Raw genomic sequence first — 16,027 nt, forward strand, 5'->3', positions numbered from 1 at the left:
ACGTATGATTTTACTTTATGGATCAGGAATCGCCATGGAGGATTGCTAAGGGTCCACAGAAGTGGCAAAACATGTAAGAAAGGAACATCATCGCCGTGGTGCGGACATATTCCTGGCGACGTTCGGTCGTAGCGTTGTCGGCGAGGCAGTTCATAATTTTCGCGTCCCACGCCCGTATCTCGCGAAATAATCACGCGCACCTGGACGATGCATAAATTATCTAACGTGAGATATGACGTCGACGGTCGGGCGGGAATATCGAGCCGATGCTGCGGAGGAAACACCATGCAACGTGTCCCTAGATCTTTCTTTGGCGACCAATGGGACAACTGAGACACTTGACGGTCCACTTGCAGAAAAAGAGAAGAGGAAGTGGAAACAATCGAAGAAGATGGAATTTAATCGACAGCATTCCTCAGGCACACCTTCGACTACCTCCCTCGAACGCCAGATCCCTCTTGGGGGGGAAATAAAATAGCTAGAAGCTCACGGGACGAGGGGCTGGAGTTATCAATGAACGAGATAAGCATCGTCGATGAGGCCTCGGGGACACAGCCGAGAGCCACGCTGCAGTTGCTTCTCCAGGTCCAGCTAACCCTCTCCCCCGCCCCTCAGCGCCGCCGCGTCTAGACATTCTAAATTTGAATAATATTTTTATGAATGAGTGGACGCGCCATAAATCCCCGCGTGAATACTGTGGGACCAGCATAAGGTTGCCCGTGCACGCAGCCACACTACGAACGTTCACGCACACGCGGGCAAAGTCGGTTGGAGAGAGCGAGACGAGTGGCGGGAGAGAAAAGGAGGGATGGATACCGTTTATTAATGCCTCGGGATTAAATCCTCCCGGATCGAGCGTGTAACGGAATGACAAACAATGGAACGATAATCGAAGGGACGGAATTCGTGAAACGGAATCGGGGAACACCGTGGACCTGGCTGTTAATCAGCTGGACCGTTCCTCGCCGGAGGTGGGGAGGCTGGGCTGTTAATTGCTTTCGAATTTATAATCGGGCGACGAAGAAACTGAGAGCTTGGCTACGAAAGGGAAGTTGGATGGTCGACATTTGAGCAACGGGGTGGATATCGCTGTGTGTAACTTCTCTAGAGGGAGTATAAAAATGGAGCAGTGAAACCCTGGCAAAGGTAACCTGAGGAATTCGAGGTCTCGCGTTTGCGTCTACCGAGAAAGCCGAGCAGTGCTCGTTTCGGGTATCGAAAGTGTATTTGATGCAGAGAACCAGGAGCCATAAATATTCCAGCACAATGATAGACTCGAAGCGGACACACGTGCTCTGTGTTCGCCCCACAAAGGTGGATCCCCGTGACCCATGACTAATAGGCTTATTATTTTATATCGCCTCGCATTTGTTATCGATATCCGTGCCACCAGCTCGCGCGTCTGACGTGTTCCACCGTCTAATACGTTGTCTGCTTAATCGCGCGGAGAATGGGATTAGATATCTCGCGGCGATCGCTGCGCCCCCATCCCTTAAGTATACCTTCCCTCCAGGGATAGCTACCGCACCCTCCTGCTTTTCCACCGAGAATTATCATCCCGCCAGAGATTCTTCACCTTCGGATCAACGAAGCTGGCGAACTTTCTCCAACAGACCTCCTTCGCACGGTGCGCCAGCAACATGTTCCTTTAAAAGCACAATTTTAGCAACACAATCGGAGCGCAACCCGACAGAAACTAGTCGAATTGGATTTCCCTTTTCACGCGTTCCCGCCATTGTCTCCGATCGTTCCCTGGCAGCCGGAACGAACCAGCAAAGACCCCGAAAAATGGAACTCGTGCCAGCCAAATGTTCTTCGCGCCCAGGCTTTCCCCAGGTGTATCCTCCGCCGTAACCTCCAACGGCGGACCTGGCCCGGGGACGGGGCGCCAATTTTCAAAAAGACGCCCGCGAGACGAAACAAGAACACCTCGATGGGCCTGGAGGTGCAGAACGACGGAACGGAACGGCCACGGGGACGGAGAAGGGAACGACGGGACAGAAGAAAACGAGAGGAGAGGAACACATGTCGTTCGCTGTACCCCGCGGTGCCACGGGGTTCGATGCGTGGGATTCATATATTAAGCGCGAGGCACCGGCCCCGAAACCTGGCGATGCGAGCAGGAGGATAAGAAAGGGCTGAGGAGCAGCGAGGGGCGAGGGAGAGGAAGGGATAGACGGAGGACGGTGGCGGCAGGAGGACCCGGTGGAGCCTCCGTCGGGAAGGAGGACGGCTGCGAAGCGAACCAGAGACAGATGAACTAATGCTCGAAACCGCGGGGGGCGCGTGCTTTCGAGCATCTAATGATTTAGCCGGTGCAACGACGCGCCGCGCCGGTGGTGCTGGCACCGCTGATACGCCACGTACCGGTGCCAGCGGTGATGCTGGCGGTTATTCTGGTGCCGGTGGAACGATCGCGAACTCCATTTTCAGCCGGGACGTCATTCATTTCGCCTAGACGACCGGACCGAGCGATTTCGACGCGTCAGCTCCTTCGAGCTTCGGAGGAAGACGCGCCGTGGTGGTGGTTCGGGGAAATATCAGCAGATCTTCCTGTGGATCGATAGACTTAAGGGGACTAGGCAGTCAGATCGCTCGAGAATCAAGTATTTTTTGCGAATTAATTACAAGGAGATGAATACAAATTGTGACTAGTACTTTTGGGTAATGTTTGTTAATACTATAAACAGTAAAAAAAAAATATTTGAATAATATATACATTATGTATGACAGCGCTACAGTTGCCTGATATATAGGTGTTTTTTTCTGGAGCCGCTGTAATTTTGCAGTGATTCTGGCAGTAAGAAATTGAATTGTGAAATATTCTCTGAAATTGATACTTTGCCCTGACCCCCATTCTGCCCTGAACCTATTGAAAAATAAAAAAAAATCAAAATTATAAAAATGGCGGCTGTAAAACGGCAAATTTTAAAGAAACTTGATTTTTCATCAGGGAAAAGAGTCACTTCATTTTTTTTTTTGTCAAAACAGAAGTTTTTACAAACTTACGCGAAGGTTCAGGTCGTAACTAGACATGTTTCACATATGCTGAATTTTTTTCAAATCGACTTGTACCCCCGTTTTTTCGCAATCACTGCAAAACGAAGAGGAAATATGATTCCGAGAAAAACGCGTTTAAAGTTTCGAAAGAGGAATTAGTCTACCTGCGTGCGCGCAGAAACGGTTTATGATGCGCTCGACCTTTGCGGCTGTAAAATCCTTAATTTTGCGAATTTTAACATAAACCAAACGGCATTGTACTCGAGAAGGGTGGTACTTTTGAAAAATGCGACAAAAAAAATCTAGTTTCTGACTGCCCAGTCCCCTTAAGTGGTAACTAGGAAGACACGGATGATTCAGAGCCTTCGTTGCAGATGTTCATCACGACTCTTCTGACCGATTAACGAGCCTGGTCGCCCGATCGGACGCGCCTCGATACGCTGGCGTGTTTCAAGGGTCTTTTCCCGATCGCCGCTCGATCCTTGGATTATCCTCGAATCCGCGGACACGATACCGATCGTGTCTCAGTGCAACAAGGTCACCAATCACCCCCCACGGGACATCCACGTGCTTTATGACCGCGTTCGCGACTATACACGACGAGGGGGCGCGGCTGCACGTGCATGTAAACGCGTTTCAATCTCGTGAGAAGATGTCATCGGCGTTCTACCCCGGTGTCGCATAAATTTCTGCGTTATTTTCGTCGTTAAAAACGAGAGACTGCAGGCTCGCTGGACGTTATCGTCAGCGGCCGTTTTTGCTTGGTATCGGTACTAGCAATCGCTGTTACTTTAAACAGGTAAATTCTGCTTGTATTAAAATTCGATTACTCCGATTCTGGAATCACGAACGCGGATCGAGGTTACGACGAGATCGCGTTCGCGCGAGCTGAAATAGTAGAGCCGTCGCAATATTCCGCGAAAGCTGGCAAATTTCCCTGAAAAATATTAATGCGGAGGTTTGCTGCGTCGCGTGAGCCCAGTGCACGTCGACGAACCTCAAACAGAGCATCGAGATTCACGCGCGATTTCGAGCGTACAAATGCGCGATCGCGATCGCGTGTGGCCCGCGACAACAATGAATTGCATCGATCGAAGGATCAAAGGGGTTGATACGGGGTTCCTGACCCCGGGTCGCGACGAATTCGCAGAAAATGGAGCGCTGGTGGAGGCGTGATACCGGAGGGTCCAGGGGAATCAATGATGGGCCCGCGAGCACACAAAGGTCTCGGAGGAAAATCGATTTGGGGGCCCGAGGTAACGATTTCTCGATGACGCGGACAAAACGCCGCGTCGCCTTTCGAAGCGGACCTCTGCCGATGATGGACGAGTGGCGTGAAATTGAAATTTTTGGTACTTGCCTGGCGGAAGAGTGATGCCCCGCGCTCGTTCGACAGTGCGAGGATCGAGCCTCGAATCGAACGTAACGGCTTAATGTTTCGGAGCAATTTACCGAAGATTGGGCACGGAACACGAGGACGATAAGATCGGAATAGCGCAAGCATTGCAGAAAAGGAAAAAGGGAGCCCGGGAATGCCCGATTAAGGGTACGTGACTCACGTCAATGCATCACAGGGTAAAATAATTGTACATGTGGACGCAGGCACGCACGTTCGACGTAAATTCTTCACGTGCACAACACTCGCCGTAAATCGCCAGCAACACGCGGCGAGCCCCCTTTTTTTTTCCTCCGAGCACGTAAATTTCTCCCTTATCGGGAGTAATTTACGCCCGTCCTGCCGAAAAAAATGACACGATTCTGCAGCTTGAGCTTTTCCATTCTTCCCTCGACCTCGCCCCGGGAAACACTTTCTCTGAGAAACCGTGCTCGAAACCCTTCCACGAAGGGGCTACGCTTCTCCTTTCCACCTCGAACTTCGGAATCCCTATACCTCCGATCGCGCTGAAAACACATGCTCTCCCGAACATCCCTGCATCCCTAAAATCGCAATTAGACCGACGTCCATCGGAGCAGACAGACCGAAGGTCCGCAAGAGAAAAGCGAAAGAAAAAGGTGTGCGCGTCTTTGGAAGCATCAGCAAGTGATCTCCTCTCACCCCCGTAGAAGGGGCTGTAAATCACTGCCTTGTAATAAGTCGTATATCACGATTTCCCTTTTCCTCCGTCGTTTTCCAGCGGGCTGGCAGAAGGCCGCCGAACAATGAGCACGACCAATATTGTTGAAACACTGATCGAAGGGGCCCCACTTTCGCCCTCCTCCGTAGTCGAGCGGGTCCTTCGCCTCTCCCTTCGTCCTCCGTCGTCCGCAAAAGGCCACGGGCTGCGCGTAGTTTCACTTCCGCCGAGAATATACGCGCTGGCCCTCCGCTGCCGGCCGTAAGGGCCAAACACCATAAACTTTTATAGCCAGTAGTGGTTTCGCTGGATTTCCCTCAGCTTGATTTATGGTCTCGCGCCAGTTCATCCCGGCCGGGATGAAAATTCTACCGCGATACTGTCCTTCCTCCACTTTTTTGTCTCTGCCAGTTTCTTAAGATCGCTTGCCACCGTCGTCGCTGCCACAGTTTCTAATGGCCCCGGGAAGCCTTTGACTTTTAACGTCTCGACTCCCAGCCCCAAGGTTTACGATCGTTTTTGCTCTGTCTGGATTCTGCGGAAAGTTCGTGGAAAACAGGACAACTGGATTCCTAGCGGCTCCAGATATCCCTGCCACGCTGATGGATCTGCTGCGCGGAACGAGTTCGCTGTTACGCCGCTTGTCCGCTCCGTAATTACGTAGAAATTCACGCTGCGATTTAATGGCATTATTCCCGAGCGCGGTATCTCGGGCTCATTACATCGATGAGCGTCGACCGAGCGATATTTTATCGGCTATCGAGGGTGCGAATGTTGCTCGTAGACTGCACGAAGGCGGTGTAATGGAACTTCCTTCTTCGAACTTCCTTCCTCTATCTCCTACAGTGTAATAACATTTCGCAGCTTACTTTCCCACATTGAAGCGCGTCTTCGTCTCACTGAAAGCCCTGCTATTTACCTCCCACTGTCAGCGGATCCCAATCACCTTAGAGCCCTACCCCGAACACAGACGTCAACGCGGCAGATTCCCCGGAGCCGGCGAAAGGTGCAAGCTCCGGACGCTTCGGTCGATTTCTCCCCCAGAAGTCGTTGCAGCTAACCAGAGAACAAGCGCGCCCGGAGTCAGGTCTCTCACGCGTGTGTCTCCAGGGAGTGAGGTGTCTCGGTGCGAGGAACTCGGCAATAAACCAACAAAAGGATCGTCCAGCTTCGCAGCGGCCATTAACGGTCATTCCACGGCGGTGTCGGATGACTTTCGTGGAGATCATTGTTGGCCAGCATCCTGGGTGGCTTGGTTTCCTTCGATCGCGGAGGGCTGTACGAAGTTCTCGCCCGGCACAATGCTCCTGGAGCGTCTTTCTCAACGATTCGACCGCGATATTCTTACCTGGCCCCCGGAACGTCTCTGCACCTCTTTTCACCGATGGGGGGGACACACGACGCGGTGTTTTGGGTGCCGGTGTCGTGGTACCCGTTTCCATCTTTTCACCGGCCCACTGGCGCGCTTCCCTCTGCTGTGACTCGGGCCCATTCAACGGCCAGGACATCGTACGGCCCATCTACTTCACTCGGGGACAGTTCCACTTCCACGAGCCCGTCCCCGTGTTTGGGACCGCACTGGGGGTTCCAGAAAATTGCGCCGAAAGCTGCTCAATTTCTCGTTCTAACAGCCGCATAATGGTGGACCGCGCGATTCTGCCGCCCGATGGGATCGTGGCCTCGTCCTTCCGTGATTTAGATGTTCCGGGGAACGGAGACATTTGCCGAACATGAGTCTTGCTATTTCGAATCTGTTCTGCCAATCGCGGCGCGTTTTTTTTTTTAGATAAAGGAATGCTTTCCTATAAATTTATCGCAGAGCTTCTCATTGTTTAATTGCTTAAAAGCAGTTCGAGTTGAAGCTTCTTTTCAGCCTGGGTTCCAGGTAGCCCCGCGTAATCGCAGCCTTGATGAGATAGAGAAACAGCTGAAGACCGAGGGAGTATACGAATGGAAGAGGATTTTCCTTGGAGATGAAGGAAGAAGAGCTTGATTTCAGAAATAGATCTCCTCTCCACCCGCAGCAGAAGCGAGCAGGTAGGGGGAAGCGAAAGGAGCAGACGCAATGGGTGGCTTGATTATAATAGAGGTATCATTCCAGTGGACGATACGCTTCCTCTTCCCTCGGATAATTGCGAATGGCGTCCTTTTATGCCGGGAGGGGCGGCTGATCAAAGCCGCGGATAAATAAAAGATAATCATCTAATTATTCCATTCAAACGGTCGGCTGCTGGCTCTCAACGCATCTCCGAGTTGTACTCGATTGCCCCGGCGGTCATTAAGATCTCGCCGATCGTATTCTCGATCCTTCCCACTCCCCCGTTTCGTACGAATCATTGTGACCAAGGCCGACAGGGGTGTGTTACGGTACAATGTGGCGGGCTTGTTCGAATTAATTGTAATCGAATCCATTCCTTCTATCTCGCAGCAATTACGACGATCTCGTCTAATTTCCCTGACGGTCGGGATCGATCGGCCGTGTCACTTGCCCTCTTTCTTCTCTGATTAGCGACCTATTGTCGATGACCACGGTTATCGTCGCTTGCTATCCAGAGACACGCCCGCGGATCTCGCCGATAAGTGAGTCGAAGGGGTCACAGTAGTGTGAAAAAATCAATCTACGATGAACTAAGTTCCTTAGTTGCTGATTGTTCCGAGCGACATTGAAGCGAGGATGATAAAGATAGGTACTCCACTCGTGATCAATACAAGAGCCATTTAGATTCGTTCATCTTAACAGTAGTAAATTTCGACCAAAGATTCGACTCCCTAAGCTACACGTTTCCATAGGCAGGGTGCAAGAAGAAGATTAGATCGAAGTAACGCGATCCATGGAGCCCTTCGACTAGGTGTGACCAAGAAGCAAGCACGGGTGAGACGGCGTGTCTCCTCGAATTCCGATAAGAATCTGTCACTGACGGGCTCGCTGCTACACTAATGCCAAACGACAAGATACTCACCGCCAGATAAAATGCCGGGAAGTTCGACCAGTCATTCCTGATGCTGCGACAGCGTTTGGCCTCTGCTGCTCCGACACCTGCGAATTTTTGGATGCTGGCTTCTGAAACGATAAATGAACAGGGCAGGGTTAACGTAGAATTCTAGGAGAATGCACATCATGAATTAATCTTATAAATTTTTATCTTCAGCAGTAGCCTTCCTCCAGCGCGATTGCATCGGAGTAATCAAGAAGTGCAGGGGAAATTAGGCACGATAACGATTCGGAAAGAGGTCCAAAGTGCGCGGCAAAGTTGGCGAATGAGAAATCGAGCACCAGTTTGAAAAGAAAGATCGATCCAGCTCCTTTCTTGTAACAGATTTCGACGGACGCGTCTATATCGAGGTGGGCCCAACTGGGTGAGTGGGTGACTGACTCTGGCATTGTCGTTCGGCAAGATATACGACTGTCTGTTCCCAGAAACAGTTTATATTCCGAGCGGAGGCCCCAGAGATCGTTATATGCCTACCTGACCCGAGAGATCCTGGTCGCCCGTTCGGAAGCGCTCATTTTTGGGATTCTGCGTCGAAGGCACTCGGTCAGGGACGACTGCTCTGTTCGGATGCCTTCGCGATCAATTTCCAGAACTTACACCTCCTCGACGCTCGTAACTCCCACTGGTCAGAATTTATAGCGCCACGCGATTCCACGAGAATCATCTAGCGAGTCATTGTTCCTCCAGAATGACCATCTGTGAAACGATTCTGGGTAGCCACTCCAAGCGAGTCACTCCAGTTCCCATCAAGGAGAATCTCACGTCCCCTTCGTTTACGCATTCAATATCAATCACCGCCAATTTAATGACCATCGCGCGTAACGTGATTACCTGCGATCGATATTCAATAAGATCACCAGGCATCGCGACCTCCGGCTGCCATTTAACGCCGATGCAGCGCGCCTGCGAGACGGCTCGTCGAATGTAAATCGCTGCCGAGGAATCTGCAGACGCATCCAGCGACACCCGGCGTCCCGTCATCTCGCTGATCGGAATTTATCATCGGCGCTGGGGGCGCGCTATCGATCCAAGCCAATTGCCCGGACAATTATTGGCCCGTGTGCGCCGCGCCGCGTATCTCGCCACCGCTCGTTCCGTTCATCTTCACGATAAAAGGCGGCCGCTTTATCGCCCGATCTGGACGCGACGCAGCGCCGGTTGACAACGGTGACGCGCCACCTGGGGCGCGTTTTCTCGCGCGTAGGCGCGAACAATGTTAACGAGAGGGCGAGCGGTGAAAAAATTTACGCGGCTATCGCGGCCATCCTTCACGCGACCTGGCAAATTAATTCCACCGTGGCTCCTCGTTTCCACGACTGCCGGCGAGCGAGTTCATTTGGACCACATGCTTTTCCAATTCCGTTTCCTGGGGGAATTTAATATCTCACTAGCTCTCTGGTGTTTTTTTAATGGTCAGAGATCTCTGATGTGGGATGGTGTAGCTGAGGTAAATGAGCGAGGAGTGCCTCCAAGTGCTCGAATCCCGTGAGAATCGTGTCCAAGGCATTGTGCAACGGTCAGGTTTGGAAATAGTGTCGCAAGAGAGCCGCTCGAAACGACGGAAACGTAGCCATTGACGAATTCGTCACGCAGCGAGTTCTCTCGACTCCGTATTTCAGTAAAACGGCGTGGCAATCGAGTCGTTTCGCGAGCTGCGGCCGAGCGGACCCGAGAGGGACGGAGATGCCGAGAGAGGAGAATGTTTTTGGGAGCATTCGGGCCCACTCGGCCATAAATAATGCCGAATGTTGGGCCCCCATAAGTCAGGTAGACTCGGTCCCCGCACGGAGACTGTACGAGTCTATATCGAGTCTCTCCTATCCACTGCTTCTCCTCGTCTCTTCGTCCTCCTCTGACGAAGGCGAAAGGCCTGTTTGGGTCCCGGCGGTTTTCAGAGTCACGCCCTGGAAAGAGGTGGCCGGGCGAGGGCGTATGGGAAAACGGCTCTCATACAGGTGCGATATACGTGCGCATTTATCCCGCGGACGTCTTCATAATCTGTTAACCTCGATGGAAAATAAGGCACCTGCCCTCCCCCTCTAGGCTCTCTCCCTTTTCTATTGCAATCACGAGAAATATAAACAGACCGTAGATCATTTCTCGGGCGTTCGACGGTGGCTGGATCCTTGGAATAATTTCGGGGCCTGGCACCGCGCGGGAGGAGAGTCGAGCTTATAAATTCACGGATTACTAATGGTAAAGGTATTTCAAAAGATCCTTCCAGTAAATTCCTCGAATAGCGAGTATCCTCGAAACTTCACGCACCGCATGTACGTGAGAGAAACCGTTTCCACGGCCCCTGGTATTACTGCTACCGCAAGACGAACGTATACTCTGAATAATAGCCGAGTAAAAGCTCCGATCGAGCACCGCGCTCCGAGGAAACCCTTCACTCCAGCTTAATCGAGCTACCTCGATATCCAATCTACAGGAATCGATTCCATCTCGATTTAACCTGGGCGCAGGACGAGTAACGCATCCTCCGTACGCGAGCTACTAAAATATTTTCCGTGTCGCCGCAGTGGGGGCCCGCTTCGTCGCGATCTGGCGCCGAGGCGAAAGCGATTTTCTATGGCGCGGCGTATCGATAACATGGAACTAATGCCGTTCACTTGTTCGCCCCCCCAAGACGATACCGATCTTTATAGAGGACGTTATTACCGGGGCCGTTCGGCGATATATTCGCGTTAACGGCCGCGATGATTGTTCCGTCGAAAAGGCGTGATCAGGAAGGGGCGATAAGATCGATTCCCCCGCGATTATCGCGCCGCTTTATGCAATTTCGCCGCGTCCCTCTGCAAACGATTGCTCGTGCACGGGCATGCTCTATTCCCCACGGTGCAAACTGGCGACTCGCGAGGCGAAGGAAAAAAAACCGCCGATGGAGTGGACCTTAACGATTTTGGTGCGCGACGGTGTGAGTTTTTACCAGAAAACCGGCGTTTCAGGGTTCCCCTGCGCGGCCGCCGTCCAGCCTTGTCCAGGGAGTCAAGTTTTTCGGGGTGGCGAACGCTGCCCGCGGGGCGCACGATTGTCGTCTCGCGTCGATACGCCGGTTCGCGTGCGAAGAACCGAGGATGAACTTCCTCGAACTCATTGAATACCGGCTGACTTATGTCCCGAACCGGCGCACCTAAGGCTCTCGTCCTCTACGTCATCCACGGGGACGCGGTGATCGCTGCGGAAAAAGACGCCGACGAGCAAGAAGCCTGTCCCTCGGCCGCGTAAATATCTCCCTCCACGCGGCCAGTTTACCTACGTCGATGATCGTCAGCGCGACGAGCAGACTCGATGAGAACTTTTGGCGATCGCCGGGGATAGTTGTTGGCTGGCGATGGCACGGGATGCTAGATCACCGAGGACACGGGTGAGGGATAGGGAGCGGAATTGAGTGGAATAGGTCTGAGAGACGTTCCAATTAGGTAGATAGATCCGAGAAGGGTATTGCTTCGGACAGAGGATTGCAGGCTCCAGTAAGTCAGCTATCATAACTCTTCCGCGGAAGCTTCTTACGGCGATATTTCATAAGAAACGTAATAAAGTACTCCAGATGCAAGCAGAGGTTGCGACGATACACCGAATTCCAGCGTCGACTAGGGTGTCCACGTTTTGTAAAGCTCGAGCAACAATTAGAGGGCAGAATACAATGGCCACTTTGCATTTCGATGGCCCACCCCCCCCCCCCCTGATTCTATCCCGAAAAACATAATCGCCGGGCGTATAAATGAAGAGGCACCGTCGCATAAGTTTCCCAGGGGCAAAAAGACGACCGAGCCTGTCTTTGATTTACGAACGTAATCGGCCGCGTTCGATTAATAAATCCCGAGTTCTTCTCGGTTCTCCGGGCTCGACGCTATTAATCGTGATTAATTATCGTGCAGGGGGGACGCGTAATTGAGTACGTTATGGGGTACGCACCTGCTATATAGTCGTTGCCCTACGTACCGTCATCACTCACGTCGCGAATGTGAGGCACGTAGAACGGGGACGCTGGTCGAGCGAAGAAAACTGATGAAGAAAAGCTGCACTGTCGTGCGTCTCGTGGAATTTGTAAAAAGGAGCTGCTTCGTTAAAGGATCTCGGTCCATGGACTGGGAGGTTGTTGCTCGCCGCAGCAGCGTCTTACCCTGTACGAGCGCTGCTCAGAAAGTATGCGCGCAAGAAATTATTCCTGTACAGAGTATTCCGCGTATCTCGACTTCTGGAAGACTACGGATCGTCACTTTCGCTGCGACCACGTTCGCTGGTCGCAGAAAGAGAAACTCCGAATCCCGTATGACCCCCTCGGAAGGGAAAATCACGAGGGGCCACGGCTGGAGGAAGGTTAAAGCGAGAAACCATAGATCTCCAAGGTCCTCTACGTCCCGCGTGACGTCTCAACTTTCGTCGAAGCGGAACCCACGGTATTTGTTTGCCATTTAGGGCCATTTAGAGCGGAACCCAGGGCGCGCGCCGTTGGCCCCCCCTTGTTCACGGCCTCGATAACGCCCGGAAACGTCTCTTTATAAACCCGTGCCCCGCGTACCCGTGGCTGTGTGCAGAACTACAAACCATGGGGCCACGTACCAGCCGTTTCCCGAATTTCCACGGGGCCCCAGCTACGCCGCATTTATTCGTAGCGACGTCGCCGGGAACAGGACCCCCCCGTAGCTTTTGACGGATTCGTTTAGGTCGACAGGGATTCGCCACGCTTTTTCGACACGGTCTCTTATTCCTGGGCCACGGAATCCTTCGTGCGTCTCGAGAACAACCCTGGGCCCTCTTTGCTCGCCCCGGACGGGGCCTGCAAGACCGACTCGCTGGCCCGCTCGCTCTCTCACGGACAGCGCTCGGTATTCTGGCGGGCAGATGCTTCGGATCGGGTACCAAAGGGATCGTCCGGTTGATGGAAGAGTTATAAATTAGAGGAACGCCATTGTCCAGCGAAGAAAACGTCTCGGTTTCCGGGGTAGCAAATATTTTCATCCCTGGAGACTCGCAGCCTTTCAAACGCTGCGAGATTCTTCCGACAAGCTGGTTGTTGCTGGCGTTCGCTTCGATTGGAACTGACATTCTCGGGGAGAAGTTAAGTAGATCAGTGCAGGGAAGGAATTTGAGTAGAATTCTTCAGAATCTGGGTGTCCCTCGAGATCAGTGGATAAGGTGAGCGTTGCGTTAGATCGTGTACAATCTTTTTTACGAGACGAAGGTGCTGTAAAAGCTGCAGCTGTTTTTAGGACGCAACGAAACAGTAAATCATCCCTTTTCCAGAGCTTCAGTTCCCTTTTCCTTCGCCTCTCGCTATTTATTGAGATTTAATGAAAAACACTGCTTTTCAAATGTTTCAATAAAAGTCTTTAATAATACTTAAAGAATGTATATATATATATATACCGCGTGATTAAAAGAACTGGAAAATCAAAAATAACGAAAAAGCGCGACAACTGATTTCACGTGGCGAACACACTCGCACGTGCGTCTCCAGAAAACATAGTCGAGCGACCAAAAACAGAACGTAGAAGACCACGAAGTACGGTCTAGCAGAACGAAAACACAAACTCGCTCGACGCACAGCGCTACCAAAAATAATGCTCCCAGCCGCCGTGTGCGAGCGCGCAAGCTCCTCAACATAACAATCGCGGGGAAACTGAAGGCAATACAAGAAAACTTCGATACAAATCACACGAAAACTATATACATACTAAATATACCATAATATTTCAACACTATTTATCATGAATATCCTGACGTATCTCGAGTAACATTGCCTTTCAGAATTCTCGCGAATTTCTCTAATAAGAAACAGCTTCGCTCCCAACCACCGGTTCTCCAGAGTAAAACAGAAGGATAGATCCTGCAGGGGCACGTGTCCCCAGTGTTTATCTTTTCACAGTCCGCCCGTTCACGAATGCTCCAACACCCACTCGGATTCCAATCGCGGCGTCAAGTAGCAGTAGCGTGACTTTTGCCGTAACGCGGTCTGTTTCTTTTTTTCACGATGCGACCGTGAAAAAGGGAATCCCAGTTTCTTTAACAAGCAGGACCTTCTCGCCTCGGTAGGTTGCGTGTGGACACATTGTGCCCGTTTCCGCCCATGTGCCCGACACACGCGCTGGGTAAATAGGAAAGCGATTTTTCACGAGCGGCGTAAACAGACGTCGTGAAATCTGTGGCAGCCGCGCGTTGTTCCGCAAACGGCGCTTTCTGGGCATTCCGAGCACAGCCTCTGACAAGATTTATGCCCGAGCCTCGAGGACGAGCCTCGAAATCGTCCTTAAACGACGCAACCATCCGCCGTTCGAACTTTCCCATTTGCTATGACCATCGAAGAGTAGTCATTCGCAAGTCTTCTAAAGTTAGGAGGGAAACAGGGGATGCAAGTGGGCACAGACGTTAGAATATAAACGTAGAATCTGTATTATCCTGCAGTAAACACCGTGAATCCTTCGACGAGTCGATTTTAAGGGGTGTGAATGGCCGGCCTCCCTGCGGGGGAAACAAGGACATTATTCGCGGTCTGCCAAACTTCGCCCGAGATCACCCCCTTCCTGTCCCTATAAAACGTGCGAACGGCAGTCGTTACATCGTGTTTGTAATGTTTATAGGAGATGGTGTGAGCTAGTGTGTCGGACACACCCACGCCACTCCCACTCGGCGTGAGCCCGAGCTTCGCTTCCTTGGACTCTGCGTCCTGTTCGCAACCCCTTCTGCGCCCACCGATCCTGCGTGCTCCGCGAAACAATTTTGGGGGGCCGTTGCGGTGGATGCAGGGTCGTGGGCACTTTAATCGAGCATTTTATGTCTCCACGGGCAACTGTGTGTACATTCACGGGGTGAATCCTGTATTGTCGCGCATCGGGACTTAAAAGTTGAATAGTTATTTCGTGCTGACATTGAATATTCATTTTGTATTTACGGCCGTTCGTATAAAGACACAATGCCCGGTTGTATCCAAATTAACGCACTAAACGCGACCAGCTTCCTTGCGCGCCTATGCTCCGTGCAGCTAGTAGTTTAAAGCGCATATAAAATATTGATCACGACCAATTAACTTCCAGGCAGAAGTCAAGACCACGCCGAGACGGAGACACTCGGGCCATTCTGACTTTCCTTTGTCCGCGTCATAAACTTTTGGAAAGTATACACCTGGAATTCACTTTCGACCATTTAGCTTACGATCCCCTCGTAAACGCTGTCGAAACTGATGTCCTCCGTGAGCCTTGCTACCCGAGGATGGCGTTATTTACGACGTACCCTGGCCGGGGTATTTTTATTATTTCGCTCGAGTATTATCATCTGTAATAAATTGCTGGTGAGATAATCACGCGACACGGTGAACAGATGTAATCCCTTCTCTTAATCGAGACGACGGGAGCGTATCTGCGCCTAATGTCGATCTAAGTCCTTTGAAACTTTTATAGGAGAATCAAAGACAGAAGAAACAACATATTCTTGCGACGCGGTACACCAGAATATCGTTAAACAGTCATCTTTGAGATGACTAGCTAACGAAGTCCCAGTCTGAACGAAGAGGTGGAAGAAGGGGTGGCCTGTCGAGGTCGCAGCACCGTCTCGGATCGCGAGTCCAATTATCCACTCTAATTCATCGCCTCGAATATTGACAGCGTGCAGAATAGTGGTACCTGTGCCCCGGCCAACACGACGTGCCACCGAATTTACGATCAAACAAAAAGCACGCGGCAATAAAGGTGACAAAATATTTCCATCGGAAAATATTTACGACGAGCCATATTTCAAGGAGCAGTGGCACAGCCGCCTCCACCCCCCTGGATCGCCGAGCCGAGCGTTTCTGCGAGGAAAGCGGCATTGTTCCCGCTCGCCGAATCGACTATTTATTGGTATCCGTGAAGCTGAAGTACGTAAATCTTGCGGACGAGCTGCCGGGACAGCATCGAGCCTCGTAATTTGTTCTACAACGTTCTTTTTACAGGCTGTATCTACAAATTCGCGTTCCTTCGA

The 16,027-nt window shown here is 51.6% G+C and overlaps 1 long non-coding RNA gene across 1 annotated transcript in view; it reads right to left on the reverse strand.

The window, feature by feature from the left end:
• The window catches only part of LOC143377487 (uncharacterized), a 133,758-nt gene that overhangs the window by 39,990 nt on the left and 77,741 nt on the right, over window positions 1-16,027 (reverse strand). Inside the window, exon 2 of the long non-coding RNA XR_013087347.1 lies at window positions 8,036-8,136. This is a non-coding gene — a long non-coding RNA (uncharacterized LOC143377487). The remainder of the gene's footprint in view (window positions 1-8,035; window positions 8,137-16,027) is intronic.

This window comes from Andrena cerasifolii, chromosome 16 (assembly GCF_050908995.1).
Source record: "Andrena cerasifolii isolate SP2316 chromosome 16, iyAndCera1_principal, whole genome shotgun sequence".
Classification (NCBI taxonomy): Eukaryota; Metazoa; Arthropoda; class Insecta; order Hymenoptera; family Andrenidae; genus Andrena; species Andrena cerasifolii.